Genomic DNA, 18,327 nt, shown 5'->3' on the forward strand with positions numbered 1-18,327 from the left:
CTATCACTTCCCACTTCTGAATTAGGTGCACCGTGTTGGGTGTAGCCAGGGTCACGTCGATGTTTGTGCCCTGGCCCCCTCCCGCCACATAAGTCGGAGGATTTCCAGGTTTATTGACTACCACCAGCTGCAAGGCCATAATGGCCTCTTCTGCCTTCTCTCCATTTGAGTCCCTGGTGCCGCTGTACCATAGGGGGGATTTTGCATTTATATCGGCAGTTATAATTACTTTACGCCCCCGCAACGCCGTGATGACTGTGGTAAGATGTGCCAAATGTCTTTCGATGTCGTCAGCATACTGAAAATACATATTAATGAGAACGATGGTGCCAGATGGAGATTGTAGCTCCACGACGTTGCAGTGGCTGGATGAGAATTGTGTGAGAACTATGGCTCTCATAATTCTATTGGTTATGATTATTGCCGATTTTGGGTTTTCTCCACTACTTATGACTTGCCATGTCGCAGCTGTGAAAGATAGTTTCCCATTTAGGGAGTACGGCTCTTGCAGACAGATCAGATCCAGTCTCCTCTCCTCCACTTCCTTACGCAGCTCCTGCATCACTAGTCTACTGTTGTGGGCGTTAAGTTGTCCAATGGTGATTTTTGTCATTAGTTATTATGGAGAATATGTATGTATTCTGTCATTTGGCCAGGTCTTATTCCAGTCAAACATGATACGTCCATTTGCTAGAACTGCTTGTGCGTAAATGTCGTCCAAGTCAAATTTTTCCCCGCGTCTTTCAAAAAGTTTCTTGAGTAAGTCACGCAGGGCTCCGAAGTCGGTGGGGAGATTCACTGACTTTAGCTGGGTTCTGTCTACGGCCTCCATTACCGAGAAGGTGACTCTCCTACCATTTTCGTGTCCCACCCGGACCACGTGTCTTAAGGCAGTGGTCAGGGTAGTCGGCTGCTCTAGTCTCGCTAGTTGCATTGTAAATTCAAGGTTAGGATAGACCCTGACTGGGTCGATGGGTGGCAATCTCACGACAGGATCTTTCATGGCTAGTTCATTGGAACTCGTTATTGTGTTCTCCTGTAGTGGTTGTTTTATATTACTGTTCTCTTTTGTCGAGATTGCCACCGTCTCTGTTGCAGGATGCCATTGCTGTTGATCTTTAGTCGGCGTAGTCCTCCGGCTTTGGGAGGAGGGAGACTTGACTATAAGAGGCTCAGTTTGAGTTCCTCTGTCAGTTGTGGTGGATTCTGTCTGAGTGCTCTCATCCTTTGTGGTGACTGAGGCGTCATTGAGCGATCTCAAAAACATCCTAAAGGCACTTGCCCTCATGGCATCCCTCCTCCTTTTGCTCGGTGATTTCCTTTTGGTCATCCTGTGTGTTTTGGCTTGTTCAGCCATAGTCTATCCTTGATATTAATCTTTGTTCCAAGAGTCTGTAGGTGGGGCAATTCCGCCCAGTGGCGCCACAAGGTTTTTTGCCCCTTCTTTTACAGGGGATGCAAATTGTTGTTGCCCTACAGTCTTTACGGACATGTCCGTCTTCGCCACATTTTGAGCAGGCCGACCCCCTGGTACAGTGCCTCAGAACGTGGTCGAGATCTCCACAGTTATGGCAACGCGGTACCACAATATAATCACGTGTATTTATGGCGTGAAAGCCGATATAGAGTCTGCCCATTGTAGTGATCTTTTTCCACATTTGAGCTGAGACCTCAGCGACGTGGTGAACCACGTCACGGTCCCGAGGTCCTGTTTTGAATCTCAATTTGAAACTTTCTTTAAATTCGTCCTCTGTCATGTCTTCAAAATTTTGTGCCCTCACAGTTTCATGAATCTCCTCATTTGACATAATTGTCGGTACATCATACAAGATGACCAAAGGGTTTCTCTTCCTCGGTGGCTCGCATTTGACCACCGAGTTTAGTTTAGGATTATTTAGTAGTTTCATCTTGTCCTCTTCAGAGGCCACTTCTACTATTACTGAGTTCTTGCTTGGTTTGACCTTATTTATTTTTATTTTATCTTTAATCGGATTTACTGTAGTGGTTAGTAGCTCCTGAATTTTCTTTACGCTAGTGTCCTTGCCGGGTAAGGTCCTTAGAAAGACCGTTGTGTCAGCCCTCTTTGTTATCTTAGCTATTGTATCTCTGGTTGTTTGAGGTTTCGGTGGCGCTTGTGCGACCACCCCTGCCCAGGTCTTGGCCGGTTGTTTCCTTAACCTTTCATTTTCTTTTTGCAGCTCTTCAACACGGCCCTCGAGCTTGGCGTTTGCTATGGCCCACGCCGCCAATTCATTTTTAATGGTTGTTAGAGCCGCCTGGCTAATCTTCCCGCTTTTAATATTCTGCTCGAGGAGCAAGGTGATTCTGCTGTGTCTCTGCAAAACATTTTCCTCCATTACCTGTCCTGACTCGTCCTGGGGAGCAGGTACAGGCATCAATGAAGCTCGCGATAGCGCACTCGATTCACTCGTTTCTGGCGTCTCCATGTTTGAACGAGTGAATAAAAGAGGTGGGAGCCCGTCTCTTGCCCCGGACCGGCTCCTCTGGCATGGGGGGGGGGACTTCTGCAGCTCGCCCACCGACCTCGCCCCTAGGTCAAGGGCACTCCAGAGCTGCCGGGTTCAGCACGCCGTCGCCAGCGCACTGGTCCCCATCGATGGCCCCGTCGTCGACGATTTCACTCGACGCTCCTCGGCAAGTGCACCCCGCACTCCGGAGAGGCGGATGCACCCCTCGCCCTCCGCCGCCTACTAGCCCGAGTTTCCACCTGAAGGCCAAGGACCCACTCCTACTCAGGTGGTGGGTCGGTCCCCCAGTCGTTCGGCGGTCTGGGCCCACCTAACCTAGCCCAGGCGATGTCACCACCTCCTGGGTTTGGCAGAACACGCCCCGGTTGCCCAGGGGCGCGGCGAAGCACCCTTGCCGACTCGCGCCGCGATCCCACGCCGACAAACGAGGTCGCCGGCATGCAGAGCACCTGCTGGTCTGTGCCCTGCGAACAGAAAGGGACTGGTGTTCGGTCCCTCGACACAGCTCCCCCTGTGCCACGCACCCTTCGCTTTCGCATCGGGTTGGGTCGCAGCTCTCCCTTTTGACGCAAGGCAGAATGCCGAGCTTGACGACTGGCACCACGGGAAGGCGGAAAGAGCCACTTGGGAAGGAGAGGCTGTAAGAGACGCTTCACTTCCCCGAGTGAGGACTGCCGCGGCACGCCCGACTGGAAAGCGATACGCCCCAGTGCGAGCCTCCGTGCCTTACGGCGCGCCGGCAACGGGCGGGCCCGCGCCGAAACGCGCCGTCAAGCGACTGACCTCACGCCAGATTCAACGTTTTCGAATCCGACGCAAAACTGATAGTTAATTGTAACGTTCAGGGCCTCCTAAAGACGATGGAGCACTCAAATTGCGTCGCGATTCAATACATCGTCCTCCAGCGGACTGGTCTCCAAGGGGATATTGCTGCCTCGGGCACCATATGATCCTTCTCCTGTTAGTAGATTTTCGAGACCGACGCAAAAATGATAGTTAACTGTAACGTTCAGGGCCTCCTAATGCCGATGGAACACTCAAATTGCGTCGAGATTCAATACATCGGCCTCCAGCTGACTTGTCTCCAAGGGTCTGTTGCTGCCTCGGGCACCTTATGGTCGTTCTCTTGTAAGTCTAGATTTTCGAATCCGACGCAAAAATGATAGTTAATTGTAACGTTCAGGGCCTTGTAATGACGATGGAACACTCAAATTGCGTCGAGAGTCAATACATCGATCTCCAGTCGACTTGTATCCAAGGGGATATTGCAGTCTCGTGCACCATATGATCCTTCTCCTGTTAGTAGATTTTCGAATCCGACGAAAAACTGATAGTTAATTGTAACATTCAGGGCCTCCTAATGACGATGGAACACTCAAATTGCGTCGCGATCCAATACATCGGCCTCCAGCCGACTTGTCTCCAAGGGTCTAATGCTGCCTCCGGCACCTTATGGTCGTTCTCCTGTGAGTCTAGATTATCGAATCCGAAGCATAAATGATAGTTAATTGTAACGTTCAGGGACTCCTAAAGACGATGGAACACTCAAATTGCGTCGAGAGTCAATACATCGACCTCCAGTCGACTTGTTTCCAAGGGGATATTGCAGTCTCGGGCACAATATGATCCTTCTCCTGTGAGTCTAGATTTTCGAATCCGACGCAAAAATGATAGTTAACTGTAACGTTCAGGGCCTCCTAATGCCGATGGAACACTCAAATTGCGTCGAGATTCAATACATCGGCCCCCAGCCGACTTGTCTCCCAGGGTCTATTGCTGCCTCGGGCACCTTATGGTCGTTCTCCTGTGAGTCTAGATTTACGAATCCGACGCAAAAATGATAGTTAATTGTAACGTTCAGGGCCTTGTAATGACGATGGAACACTCAAATTGCGTCGAGATTCAATACATCGGCCTCCAGCCGACTTGTCTCCAAGGGTCTGTTGCTGCCTCGGGCACCTTATGGTCGTTCTCCTGTGAGTTTAGATTATCGAATCCGACGCAAAAATGATAGTTAATTGTAACGTTCAGGGCCTCCTAATGACGATGGGACACTCAAATTGCGTCGAGATTCAATATATCGTCCTCCAGCCGACTTGTCTCCATGGGGATATTACTGCCTCCGGCCTCTTATGTTCGCTCTCATGTGAGTCTAGATTTTCGAATCCGACGCGAAACTGATTGTTAATTGTAACGTTCAGGGCTTCCTAATGACGATGGAAACCTCAAATTGCCTCGAGATTCAATACATCGGCATTCAACCGTTTTGTCTCCAAGGGTCTATTGCTGCCTCGGGCACCGTGAGTCAACATTTTAGAATCCGCCGCATAATTGATAGTTAATTGGAACGTTCAGGGACTCCTAAAGACGATGGAACACTCAAATTGCGTCGAGAGTCAATACATCGACCTATAGTCGACTTGTATCCAAGGGGATATTGTAGTCTCGGGCACAATATGATCCTTCTCCTGTGAGTCTAGATTTTCGAATCCGACGCAAATGTGATAGTTAATTGTAACGTTCAGGGCCTTGTAATGACGATGGAACACTCAAATTGCATCGAGATTCAATACATCGGCCTCCAGCCGACTTGTCTCCAAGGGTCTGTTGCTGCCTCGGCCACCTTATGGTCGTTCTCCTGTGAGTTTAGATTATCGAATCCGACGCAAAAATGATAGTTAATTGTAACGTTTAGTGCCTCCTAATGACGATGGGACACTCAAATTGCGTCGAGATTCAATACATCGTCCTCCAGCCGACTTGTCTGCATGGGGATATTACTGCCTCCGGCCTCTAATGTTCGCTCTCATGTGAGTCTAGATTTTCGAATCCGACGCGAAACTGATTGTTAATTGTAACGTTCAGGGCTTCCTAATGACGATGGAACACTCAAATTGCCTCGAGATTCAATACATCGGCATTCAGCCGATTTGTCTCCAAGGGTCTATTGCTGCCTCGGGCGCCGTATGGTCGTTCCCCTGTGAGTCAACATTTTAGAATCCGACGCAAAACTGATAGTTAAATGTAATGCTCAGGGCCTCTTAATGACGAAGGAACACTCAAATTGCGTCGAGATTCAATACATCTTCCTCCAGCCGACCTGTCTACAAGGGGATATTGCTGCCTCGGGCTCCATGTGGTCCGTCTCCTGTGAGTCTAGATTTTCGAATCCGACGCGAAACTGATAGTTAATTGTAAGGTTCAGGGCCTCCTAATGACGATGGAACACTCAAATTGCGTCAAGATTCAATACATCGGCCTCCAGCGGACTTGTCTCCAAGGGGATATTGCTGTCTCGGGCGCCATATGATCCTTCTCCTGTGAGTCTAGATTTTCGAATCCGACGCAAAAATGATAGTTAATTGTAACGTTTAGGGCCTTGCAATGACGATGGAACACTCAAATTGCGTCGAGATTCAATACATCGGCCTCCAGCCGACTTGTCTCCAAGGGTCTGTTGCTGCCTCGGGCACCTTATGGTCGTTCTCCTGTGAGTTTAGATTATCGAATCCGACGCAAAAATGATAGTTAATTGTAACGTTTAGGGCCTCCTAATGACGATGGAACACTCAAATTGCGTCGATATTCAATACATCGGCCTCCAGTCGATTTGTCTCCAAGGGGTATATTGCTGTCTCGAGCACCGTATGAACTTCTCCTGTGAGTAGATTTTCGAATCCGACGCAAAAATGATAGTTAATTGTAACGTTCAGGGCCTTGTAATGACGATGGAACACTCAAATTGCGTCGAGATTCAATACATCGGGATCCAGCCGACTTGTCTCCAAGCGTCTGTTGCTGCCTCGGGCACCTTATGGTCGTTCTCCTGTGAGTTTAGATTATCGAATCCGTCGCAAAAATGATAGTTAATTGTAACGTTTAGGGCCTCCTAATGACGATGGGACACTCAAACTGCGTCGAGATTCAATACATCGTCCTCCAGCCGACTTGTCTCCATGGGGATATTACTGCCTCCGGCCTCTTATGTTCGCTCTCATGTGAGTCTAGATTTTCGAATCCGACGCGAAAGTGATTGTTAATTGTAACGTTCAGGGCCTCCTAATGACGATGGAACTCTCAAATTGCGTCGAGATTCTATACATCGGCCTCCAGCCGACTTGTCTCCAAGGGTATATTGCTGCCTCGGGCACCTTATGGTCGTTCTCCTGTGAGTCTAGATTTTCGAATCCGACGCAAAAATGATAGTTAATTGTAACGTTCAGGGCCTTGTAATGACGATGGAACACTATAATTGCGTCGAGATTCAATACATCGGCCTCCAGCCGACTTGTCTCCAAGGGTCTGTTGCTGCCTCGGGCACCTTATGGTCGTTCTCCTGTGAGTTTAGATTATCGAATCCGCCGCAAAAATGATAGTTAATTGTAACGTTTAGGGCCTCCTAATGACGATGGAACACTCAAATTGCGTCGAGATTCCATACATCGGCCTCCAGCCGACTTGTCTCCAAGGGTCTGTTGCTGCATCGGGCACCTCATGGTCGTTCTCATGTGAGTTTAGATTTTCGAATCCGACGCAAAAATGATAGTTAATTGTAACGTTTAGGGCCTCCGAATGACGTTGGGACACTCAAATTGCGTCGAGATTCAATACATCGGCCTCCAGCCGACTTGTCTCCAAGGGTCTACTGCTGCCTCGGGCACCTTATGGTCGTTCTCCTGTGAGTCTAGATTTTCGAATCCGACGCAAAAATGATAGTTAATTGTAACGTTCAGGGCCTTGTAATGACGATGGAACACTAAAATTGCGTCGAGATTCAATACATCGTCCTCCAGCCGACTTGCCTCCATGGGGATATCGCTGCCTCGGGCACCACATGGTCCTTCTCCGGTGATTCTGCGTTTTCGAATCCGACGCAAAACTGCTAGTTAATTGTAACGTTCAGGGCCTCCTAAAGACGATGGAGCACTCAAATTGCGTCGCGATTCAATACATCGTCCTCCAGCGGACTGGTCTCCAATGGGATATTGCTGCCTCGGGCACCATATGATCCTTCTCCTGTTAGTAGATTTTCGAATCCGACGCTAAAATGATAGTTAACTGTAACGTTCAGGCCTCCTAATGCCGATGGAACATTCAAATTGCGTCGAGATTCAATACATCGGCCTCCAGCCGACTTGTCTCCAAGGGTCTGTTGCTGCCTCGGGCACCTTATGGTCGTTCTCTTGTAAGTCTAGATTTTCGAATCCGACGCAAAAATGATAGTTAATTGCAACGTTCAGGGCCTTGTAATGACGATGGAACACTCAAATTGCGTCGAGATTCAATACATCGGCCTCCAGCGGTCTTGTCTCCAAGGGGATATTGCTGTCTCGAGCACCGTATGAACATCTCCTGTGAGTAGATTTTCGAATCCGACGCTGAAATGTTTGTTAATTGTAACGTTCAGGGCCTCCTAATGACGATGGAACACTCAAATTGCGTCAAGAATCAATACATCGGTTTCCAGCCGACTTGTCTCCAAGGGTCTATTGCTGCCTCGAGCACCGTATGAACTTCTCCTATGAGTAGATTTTCGAATCCGACGCATAAATGATAGTTAATTGTAACGTTCAGGGCCTCCTAATGCCGATGGAACACTCAAATTGCATCGAGATTCAATACATCGGCCTCCAGCCGACTTGTCTCCAAGGGTCTATTGCTGCCTCGGGCAGCTTATGGTCGTTCTCCTGTGAGTCTACATTTTCGAATCCGACGCAAAAATGATAGTTAATTGTAACGTTCAGGGCTTTGTAATGACGATGGAACACTGTAATTGCGTCGAGATTCAATACATCGGCCTCCAGCCGACTTGTCTCCAAGGGTCTGTAGCTGCCACGGAACCTTATGGTCGTCCTCCTGTGAGTTTAGATTATCGAATCCGACGCAAAAATGATAGTTAATTGTAACGTTTTGGGCCTCCTAATGACGATGGGACACTCAAATTGCGTCCAGATCCAATACATCGTCCTCCAGCCGACTTGTCTCCATGGGGATATTACTGCCTCCGGCCTCTTATGTTCGCTCTCATGTGAGTCTAGATTTTCGAATCCGACGCGAAACTGATTGTTAATTGTAACGTTCAGGGCTTCCTAATGACGATGGAACACTCAAATTGCCTCGAGATTCAATACATCGGCATTCAGCCGATTTGTCTCCTAGGGTCTATTGCTGCCTCGGGCACCGTATGGTCGTTCCCCTGTGAGTCAACATTTTAGAATCCGACGGATAAATGATACTTAATTGTAACGTTCAGGGACTCCTAAAGACGATGGAACACTCAAACCGCGTCGTGAGTCAATCCATCGACCTCCAGTCGACTTATATCCAAGGGGATATTGCAGTCTCGGGCACAATATGATCCTTCTCCTGTGAGTCTAGATTTTCGAATGTGACGCAAAAATGATAGTTAATTATAACGTTCAGGGCCTCCTAATGCCGATGGAACACTCAAATTGCGTCGAGATTCAATACATCGTCCTCCAGCCGACTTGTCTCCAAGGGTCTATTGCTGCCTCGGGCACCTTATGGTTGTTCTCTTGTGAGTCTAGATTTTCGAATTCAACGCAAAAGTGATAGTTAATTGTAACGTTCAGGGCCTTGTAATGACGATGGAACACTCAAATTGCGTCAAGATTCAATACATCGGCCTCCAGCCGACTTGACTCCAAGGGTCTGTTGCTGCCTCGGGCACCTTATGGTCGTTCTCCTGTGAGTTTAGATTATCGAATCCGACGCAAAAATGATAGTTAATTGTAACGTTTAGTGCCTCCTAATGACGATGGGACACTCAAATTGCGTCGAGATTCAATACATCGTCCTCCAGCCGACTTGTCTCCATGGGGATATTACTGCCTCCGGCCTCTTATGTTCGCTCTCATGTGAGTCTAGATTTTCGAATCCGACGCGAAACTGATTGTTAATTGTAACGTTCAGGGCTGCCTAATGACGATGGAACACTCAAATTGCCTCGAGCTTCAATACATCGGCATTCAGCCGATTTGTCTCCAAGGGTCTATTGCTGCCTCGGGCACCGTATGGTCGTTCCCCTGGGAGTCAACATTCTAGAATCCGACGCCAAACTGATAGTTAAATGTAATGCTCAGGGCCTCTTAATGACGATGGAACACTCAAATTGCGTCGAGATTCAATACATCGGCATTCAGCCGATTTGTCTCCAAGGGTCTATTGCTGCCTCGGGCACCTTATGGTCGTTCTCCTGTGAGTCTAGATTTTCGAATCCGACGCATAAATGATAGTTAATTGTAACGTTCAGGGACTCCTAAAGACGATGGAACACTCAAATTGCGTCGTGAGTCAATACATCGACCTCCAGTCGACTTGTATCCAAGGGGATATTGTAGTCACGTGCCCCATATGATGCTTCTCCTGTTAGTGGATTTTCGAATCCGACGCTAAAATGATAGTTAACTGTAACGTTCAGGGCCTCCTAATGTCGATGGAACACTCAAATTGCGTCGAGATTCAATACATCGGCCTCCAGCCGACTTGTCTCCAAGGGTCTATTGCTGCCTCGGGCACCTTATGTTCGTTCTCCAGTGAGTCTAGATTTTCGAATCCGACGCAAAAATGATAGTTAATTGTAACGCTCAGGGCCTCCTATTGGCGATGGAACACTCAAATTGCGTCGAGTTTCAATACATCGGCCTCCAGCCGAATTGTCTCCTATGGTCTGTTGCTGCCTCAAGCACCTTATGGTCGTTCTCCTGTGAGTCTAGATTTTCGAATCCGACGATAAAATGATAGTTAATTGTAAAGTTCAGGGCCTTGTAATAACGATGGAACACTCAAATTGCGTCGAGATTCAATACATCGGCCTTCAGCCGACGTGTCTCCAAGGGTCTGTTGCTGCCTCCGGCACCTTATGGTCGTTCTCTTGTAAGTCTAGATTTTCGAATCCGACCCAAAAATGATAGTGAATAGTAACGTTCAGCGCCTCCTGATGACGATAGAACTCTCAAATTGCGTCGAGATTCAATACATCGTCCTCCAGCCGACTTGTCTCCAAGGGTCTCTTGCTGCCTCGGGCACCTTATGGTCGTTCTCCTGTGAGTCTAGATTTTAGAATCCGACGCAAAACTGATAGTTAAATGTAATGCTCAGTGCCTCTTAATGACGATGGAACAATCAAATTGCGTCGAGAGTCAATACATCTTCCTCCAGCCGACTTGTCTACAAATGGATATTGCTGTCTCGGGCACCATATGATCCTTCTCCAGTGAGTCTAGATTTTCGAATCCGACGCAAAAATGATAGTGAATAGTAACGTTCAGCGCCTCCTGATGACGATAGAACTCTCAAATTGCGTCGAGATTCAATACATCGTCCTCCAGCTGATTTGTTTCCAAGGGGATATTGCTGCCTCGGGCACCAAATGGTCCGTCTCCTGTGAGTCTGGATTTTTGAATCCGACGCGAAACTGATAGTTAATTGTAACGTTCAGGGCCTCCAAATGACGATGGAGCACTCAAATTGCGTCGCGATTCAATACATCCTCCTCCAGCGCACTGGTCTCCAAGGGGATATTGCTGCATCGGGCACCTTATGGTCCGTCTCCAGTGAGTCGAGATTTTCGAATCCGACGAAAAACTGATAGTTAATTGTAACATTCAGGGCCTCCTAATGCCGATGGAACACTCATTTTGCGTCGTGATCCAATACATCGTCCTCCAACCGACTTGTGTCCAAGGGTCAATAGCTTCCACGGGCACCTTGAGATCGTTCTGCTGTGAGTCTAGATTTTCGAACCCGACGCAAAACTGATTGTTAATTGTAACGTTCAGGGCCACCTAACGACGATGGATTACTCAAATTGAGTCGAGATTCAATACATCGACCTCCAGCCGACTTGTCTCCAAGGGGATATTGCTGCCTCGGGCTCCATGTGGTCCGTCTCCTGTGAGTCTAGATTTTCGAATCCTACGCGAAACTGATAGTTAATTGTAACGTTCAGGGCCTCCTACTGACGATGGAACACTGAAATTGCGTCGAGATTCACTACATCGGACTCCAGCAGACTAGTCTCCAAGGGGATATTGCTGCCTCGGGCTCCATGTGGCCCGTCTCCAGTGAGTCTAGATTTTCGAATCCTACGCGAAACTGATAGTTAATTGTAACGTTCAGGGCCTCCTAATGACGATGGAACACTCAAATTGCGTCGAGATCCAATACATCGGCCTCCAGCCGACTTGTCTCCAAGGGGATATCGCTGCCTCCGGCACCACATGGTCCGTCTCCGGTGATTCTACGTTTTCGAATCCGCCGCAAAACTCATACTTAAATGTAACGTTCAGGGCCTCCTATTGGCGATGGAACACTCAAATTGCGTCGAGATTCAATACATCGACCTCCAGCCGACTTGTCTCCAAGGGTCTATTGCTGCCTCGGGCACCTTATGGTCGTTCTCCTGTGAGTCTAGATTTTCGAATCCGACGCAAAAATGATAGTTAATTGTAACGTTCAGGGCCTTGTAATGACGATGTAACACTCAAATTGCGTCGCGATCCAAGACATCGTCCTCCAGCCGACTTGTCTCCAAGGGTCTAATGCTGCCTCGGGCACCTTATGGTCGCTCTCTTGTAAGTCTAAATTTTCGAATCCGACGCAAAACTGATAGTTCATTATAACGTTCAGCACGACCTAATGACGATGGAACACTCAAATTGCGTCGATATTCAATACATCGGCCTCCAGTCGATTTGTCTCCAAGGGGTATATTGCTGTCTCGAGCACCGTATGAACTTCTCCTGTGAGTAGATTTTCGAATCCGACGCTAAAATGATAGTTAATTGTAACGTTCAGGGCCTTGTAATGACGATGGAACACTCAAATTGCGTCGAGATTCAATACATCGGCCTACAGCCGACTTGTCTCCAAGGGTCTATTGCTGCCTCGGGCACCTTATGGTCGTTCTCCTGTGAGTCTAGATATTCGAATCCGACGCAAAAATGATAGTTAATTGTAACGTTTAGGGCCTTCTAATGACGATGGAACACTCAAATTGCGTCGTGATTCAATACATCGGCCTCCAGCCGACTTGTCTCCAAGGGTCTGTTGCTGCCTCGGGCACCTTATGGTCGTTCTCCTGTGAGTTTAGATTACCGAATCCGACGCAAAAATGATAGTTAATTGTAACGTTTAGGGCCTCCTAATGACAATGAGACACTCAAATTGCGTCGAGAATCAATACATCGTCCTCCAGCCGACTTGTCTCAATGGGGATATTACTGCCTCCGGCCTCTTATGTTCGCTCTCATGTGAGTATAGATTTTCGAAACCGACGCGAAACTGATTGTTAATTGTAACGTTCAGGGCTTCCTAATGACGATGGAACACTCAAATTGCCTCGAGATTCAATACATCGGCTTTCAGCCGATTTGTCTCCAAGGGTCTGTTGCTGCCTCGGGCACCGTATGGTCGTTCCCCTGTGAGTCAACATTTTAGATTCCGACGCAAATCTGATAGTTAAATCTAATGCTCAGGGCCTCTTAATGACGATGGAACACTCAAATTGCGTCGAGGGTCAATACATCTTCCTCCAGCCGACTTGTCTACAAGGGGATATTGCTGCCTCGGGCTCCATGTGGTCCGTCTCCTGTGAGTCTAGATTTTCGAATCCGACGCGAAACTGATAGTTAATTGTTTGGTTCAGCGCCTCCTAATGACGATGGAACACTCAAATTGCGTCGCGATCCAATACATCGTCCTCCAGCGCACTGGTCTCCAAGGGGATATTGCTGCATCGGGCACCTTATGGTCCGTCTCCAGTGAGTCTAGATTTTCCAATCCGACGAAAAACTGATAGTTAATTGTAACATTCATGGCCTCCTAATGACGATGGAACACTCATTTTGCGTCGCGATCCAATACATCGTCCTCCAGCCGACTTGTCTCCAAGGGTCTGTTGCTGCCTCGGGCACCTTATGGTCGTTCTCCTGTGAGTTTAGATTTTCGAATCCGACGCAAAAATGATAGTGAATTGTAACGTTCAGCGCCTCCTAATGACGATAGAAGACTCAAATTGCGTCGACATTCAATACATCGTCCTCCAGCCGATTTGTCTCCAAGGGGATATTGCTGTCTCGGGCACCATATGGTCCGTCTGCTGTGAGTCTAGATTTTCGAATCCAACGAAAAACTGATAGTTAATTGTAACATTCAGGGCCTCCTAATGACGATGAAACACTCAAATTGCGTCGCGATCCAATACATCGTCTTCCAGCCAACTTGTCTCCAAGGGTCTAATGCTGCCTCGGGCACCTTATGGTCGTTCTTTTGTAAGTCTAGATTTTCGAATCCGACGCAAAAATGATTGTTTATTGTAACGTTCACGGACTCCTGATGACGATAGAACTCTCAAATTGCATGAAGAATCAATACATTGGTTTCCAGCCGACTTGTCTCCATGGGTCTATTGCTACCTCGGGCAACTTATGGTCGTTCTCCTGTGAGTCTAGATTTTCGAATCCGCCGCATAAATGATAATTAATTGTAACGTTCAGGGACTCCTAAAGACGATGGAACACTCAAATTGCGTCGAGAGTCAATACATCGACCTCCAGTCGACTTGTATCCAAGGGGATATTGTAGTCACGTGCCCCATATGATGCTTCTCCTGTTAGTGGATTTTCGAATCCGACGCTAAAATGATAGTTAACTGTAACGTTCAGGGCCTCCTAATGTCGATGGAACACTCAAATTGCGTCGAGATTCAATACATCGGCCTCCAGCCGACTTGTCTCCAAGGGTCTATTGCTGCCTCGGGCACCTTATGGTCGTTCTCCAGTGAGTCTAGATTTTCGAATCCGACGCAAAAATGATAGTTAATTGTAACGCTCAGGGCCTCCTATTGGCGATGGAACACTCAAATTGCGTCGAGTTTCAATACATCGGCCTCCAGCCGACTTGTCTCCTATGGTCTCTTGCTGCCTCAAGCACCTTATGGTCGTTCTCCTGTGAGTCTAGATTTTCGAATCCTACGATAAAATGATAGTTAATTGTAAAGTTCAGGGCCTTGTAATAACGATGGAACACTCAAATTGCGTCGAGATTCAATACATCGGCCTCCAGCCGACGTGTCTCCAAGGGTCTGTTGCTGCCTCCGGCACCTTATGGTCGTTCTCTTGTAAGTCGAGATTTTCGAATCCGACCCAAAAATGATAGTGAATAGTAACGTTCAGCGCCTCCTGTTGACGATAGAACTCTCAAATTGCGTCGAGATTCAATACATCGTCCTCCAGCCGACTTGTCTCCAAGGGTCTCTTGCTGCCTCGGGCACCTTATGGTCGTTCTCCTGTGAGTCTAGATTTTAGAATCCGACGCAAAACTGATAGTTAAATGTAATGCTCAGTGCCTCTTAATGACGATGGAACAATCAAATTGCGTCGAGAGTCAATACATCTTCCTCCAGCCGACTTGTCTACAAGGGGATATTTCTGTCTCGGGCACCATATGATCCTTCTCCAGTGAGTCTAGATTTTCGAATCCGACGCAAAAATGATAGTGAATAGTAACGTTCAGCGCCTCCTGATGACGATAGAACTCTCAAATTGCGTCGAGATTCAATACATGGTCCTCCAGCTGATTTGTCCCCAAGGGGATATTGCTGCCTCGGGCACCAAATGGTCCGTCTCCTGTGAGTCTGGATTTTTGAATCCGACGCGAAACTGATAGTTAATTGTAACGTTCAGGGCCTCCAAATGACGATGGAGCACTCAAATTGCGTCGCGATTCAATACATCCTCCTCCAGCGCACTGGTCTCCAAGGGGATATTGCTGCATCGGGCACCTTATGGTCCGTCTCCAGTGAGTCGAGATTTTCGAATCCGACGAAAAACTGATAGTTAATTGTAACATTGAGGGCCTCCTAATGCCGATGGAACACTCATTTTGCGTCGCGATCCAATACATCGTCCTCCAACCGACTTGTGTCCAAGGGTCAATAGCTGCCACGGGCACCTTGAGATCGTTCTGCTGTGAGTCTAGATTTTCGAACCCGACGCAAAACTGATTGTTAATTGTAACGTTCAGGGCCACCTAATGACGATGGATTACTCAAATTGAGTCGAGATTCAATACATCGACCTCCAGCCGACTTGTCTCCAAGGGGATATTGCTGCCTCGGGCTCCATGTGGTCCGTCTCCTGTGAGTCTAGATTTTCGAATCCTACGCGAAACTGATAGTTAATTGTAACGTTCAGGGCCTCCTAATGACGATGGAACACTGAAATTGCGTCGAGATTCATTACATCGGACTCCAGCAGACTAGTCTCCAAGGGGATATTGCTGCCTCGGGCTCCATGTGGTCCGTCTCCTGTGAGTCTAGATTTTCGAATCCTACGCGAAACTGATAGTTAATTGTAACTTTCAGGGCCTCCTAATGACGATGGAACACTCAAATTGCGTCGAGATCCAATACATCGGCCTCCAGCCGAATTGTCTCCAAGGGGAAATCGCTGCCTCCGGCACCACATGGTCCGTCTCCGGTGATTCTACGTTTTCGAATCCGCCGCAAAACTCATACTTAATTGTAACGTTCAGGGCCTCCTATTGGCGATGGAACACTCAAATTGCGTCGAGATTCAATACATCGACCTCCAGCCGACTTGTCTCCAAGGGTCTATTGCTGCCTCGGGCACCTTATGGTCGTTCTCCTGTGAGTCTAGATTTTCGAATCCGACGCAAAAATGATAGTTAATTGTAACGTTCAGGGCCTTGTAATGACGATGTAACACTCAAATTGCGTCGCGATCCAAGACATCGTCCTCCAGCCGACTTGTCTCCAAGGGTCTAATGCTGCCTCGGGCACCTTATGGTCGCTCTCTTGTAAGTCTAAATTTTCGAATCCGACGCAAAACTGATAGTTCATTATAACGTTCAGGGCGACCTAATGACGATGGAACACTCAAATTGCGTCGATATTCAATACATCGGCCTCCAGTCGATTTGTCTCCAAGGGGTATATTGCTGTCTCGAGCACCGTATGAACTTCTCCTGTGAGTAGATTTTCGAATCCGACGCTAAAATGATAGTTAATTGTAACGTTCAGGGCCTTGTAATGACGATGGAACACTCAAATTGCGTCGAGATTCAATACATCGGCCTCCAGCCGACTTGTCTCCCAGGGTCTGTTGCTGCCTCGGGCACCTTATGGTCGTTCTCCTGTGAGTTTAGATTTTCGAATCCGACGAAAAACTGATAGTTAATTGTAACATTCAGGGCCTCCTAATGACGATGGAACACTCAAATTGCGTCGCGATCCAATACATCGTCTTCCAGCCGACTTGTCTCCAAGGGTCTAATGCTGCCTCGGGCACCTTATGGTCGTTCTCTTGTAAGTCTAGATTTTCGAATCCGACGCAAAAATGATAGTTAATTGTAGCGTTCAACGCCTCTTAATGACGCTGGAACTCTCAAATTGCGTCGAGATTCAATACATCGTCCTCCAGCCGACTTGTCGCCAAGGGTCTATTGCTGCCTCGGGCACCTTACGGTCGTTCTCCTGTGAGTAGATTTTCGAATCCGACGCATAAGTGATAGTTAATTGTAACGTTCAGAGACTCCTAAAGACGATGGAAAACTCAAATTGCGTCGAGAGTCAATACATCGACCTCCAGTCGACTTGTATCCAAGGGGATATTGCTGTCTCGTGCACCATATGATCCTTCTCTTGTTAGTAGATTTTCGAATCCGACGATAAAATGATAGTTAACTGTAACGTTCAGGGCCTCCTAATGCCGATGGAACACTCAAATTGCGTCGAGAATCAATACATCGGCCTCCAGCCGACTTGTCTCCAAGGGTCTATTGCTGCCTCGGGCACCTTATGGTCGTTCTCCTGTGAGTCTAGATTTTCGAATCCGACGCAAAAATGATAGTTAATTGTAACGTTTAGGGCCTTCTAATGACGATGGAACACTCAAATTGCGTCGTGATTCAATACATCGGCCTCCAGCCGACTTGTCTCCAAGGGTCTGTTGCTGCCTCGGGCACCTTATGGTCGTTCTCCTGTGAGTTTAGATTACCGAATCCGACGCAAAAATGATAGTTAATTGTAACGTTTAGGGCCTCCTAATGACGATGAGACGCTCAAATTGCGTCGAGATTCAATACATCGTCCTCCAGCCGACTTGTCTCCATGGGGATATTACTGCCTCCGGCCTCTTATGTTCGCTCTCATGTGAGTCTAGATTTTCGAATCCGACGCGAAACTGATTGTTAATTGTAACGTTCAGGGCTTCCTAATGACGATGGAACACTCAAATTGCCTCGAGATTCAATACATCGGCTTTCAGCCGATTTGTCTCCAAGGGTCTGTTGCTGCCTCGGGCACCGTATGGTCGTTCCCCTGTGAGTCAACATTTTAGATTCCGACGCAAATCTGATAGTTAAATCTAATGCTCAGGGCCTCTTAATGACGATGGAACACTCAAATTGCGTCAAGGGTAAATACATCTTCCTCCAGCCGACTTGTCTACAAGGGGATATTGCTGCCTCGGGCTCCATGTGGTCCGTCTCCTGTGAGTCTAGGTTTTCGAATCCGACGCGAAACTGATAGTTAATTGTTTGGTTCAGCGCCTCCTAATGACGATGGAACACTCAAATTGCGTCGCGATCCAATACATCGTCCTCCAGCGCACTGGTCTCCAAGGGGATATTGCTGCATCGGGCACCTTATGGTCCGTCTCCAGTGAGTCTAGATTTTCGAATCCGACGAAAAACTGATAGTTAATTGTAACATTCATGGCCTCCTAATGACGATGGAACACTCATTTTGCGTCGCGATCCAATACATCGTCCTCCAACCGACTTGTCTCCGAGG

The sequence above is a fragment of the Schistocerca americana genome, chromosome 5 (assembly GCF_021461395.2).
Source record: "Schistocerca americana isolate TAMUIC-IGC-003095 chromosome 5, iqSchAmer2.1, whole genome shotgun sequence".
Classification (NCBI taxonomy): Eukaryota; Metazoa; Arthropoda; class Insecta; order Orthoptera; family Acrididae; genus Schistocerca; species Schistocerca americana.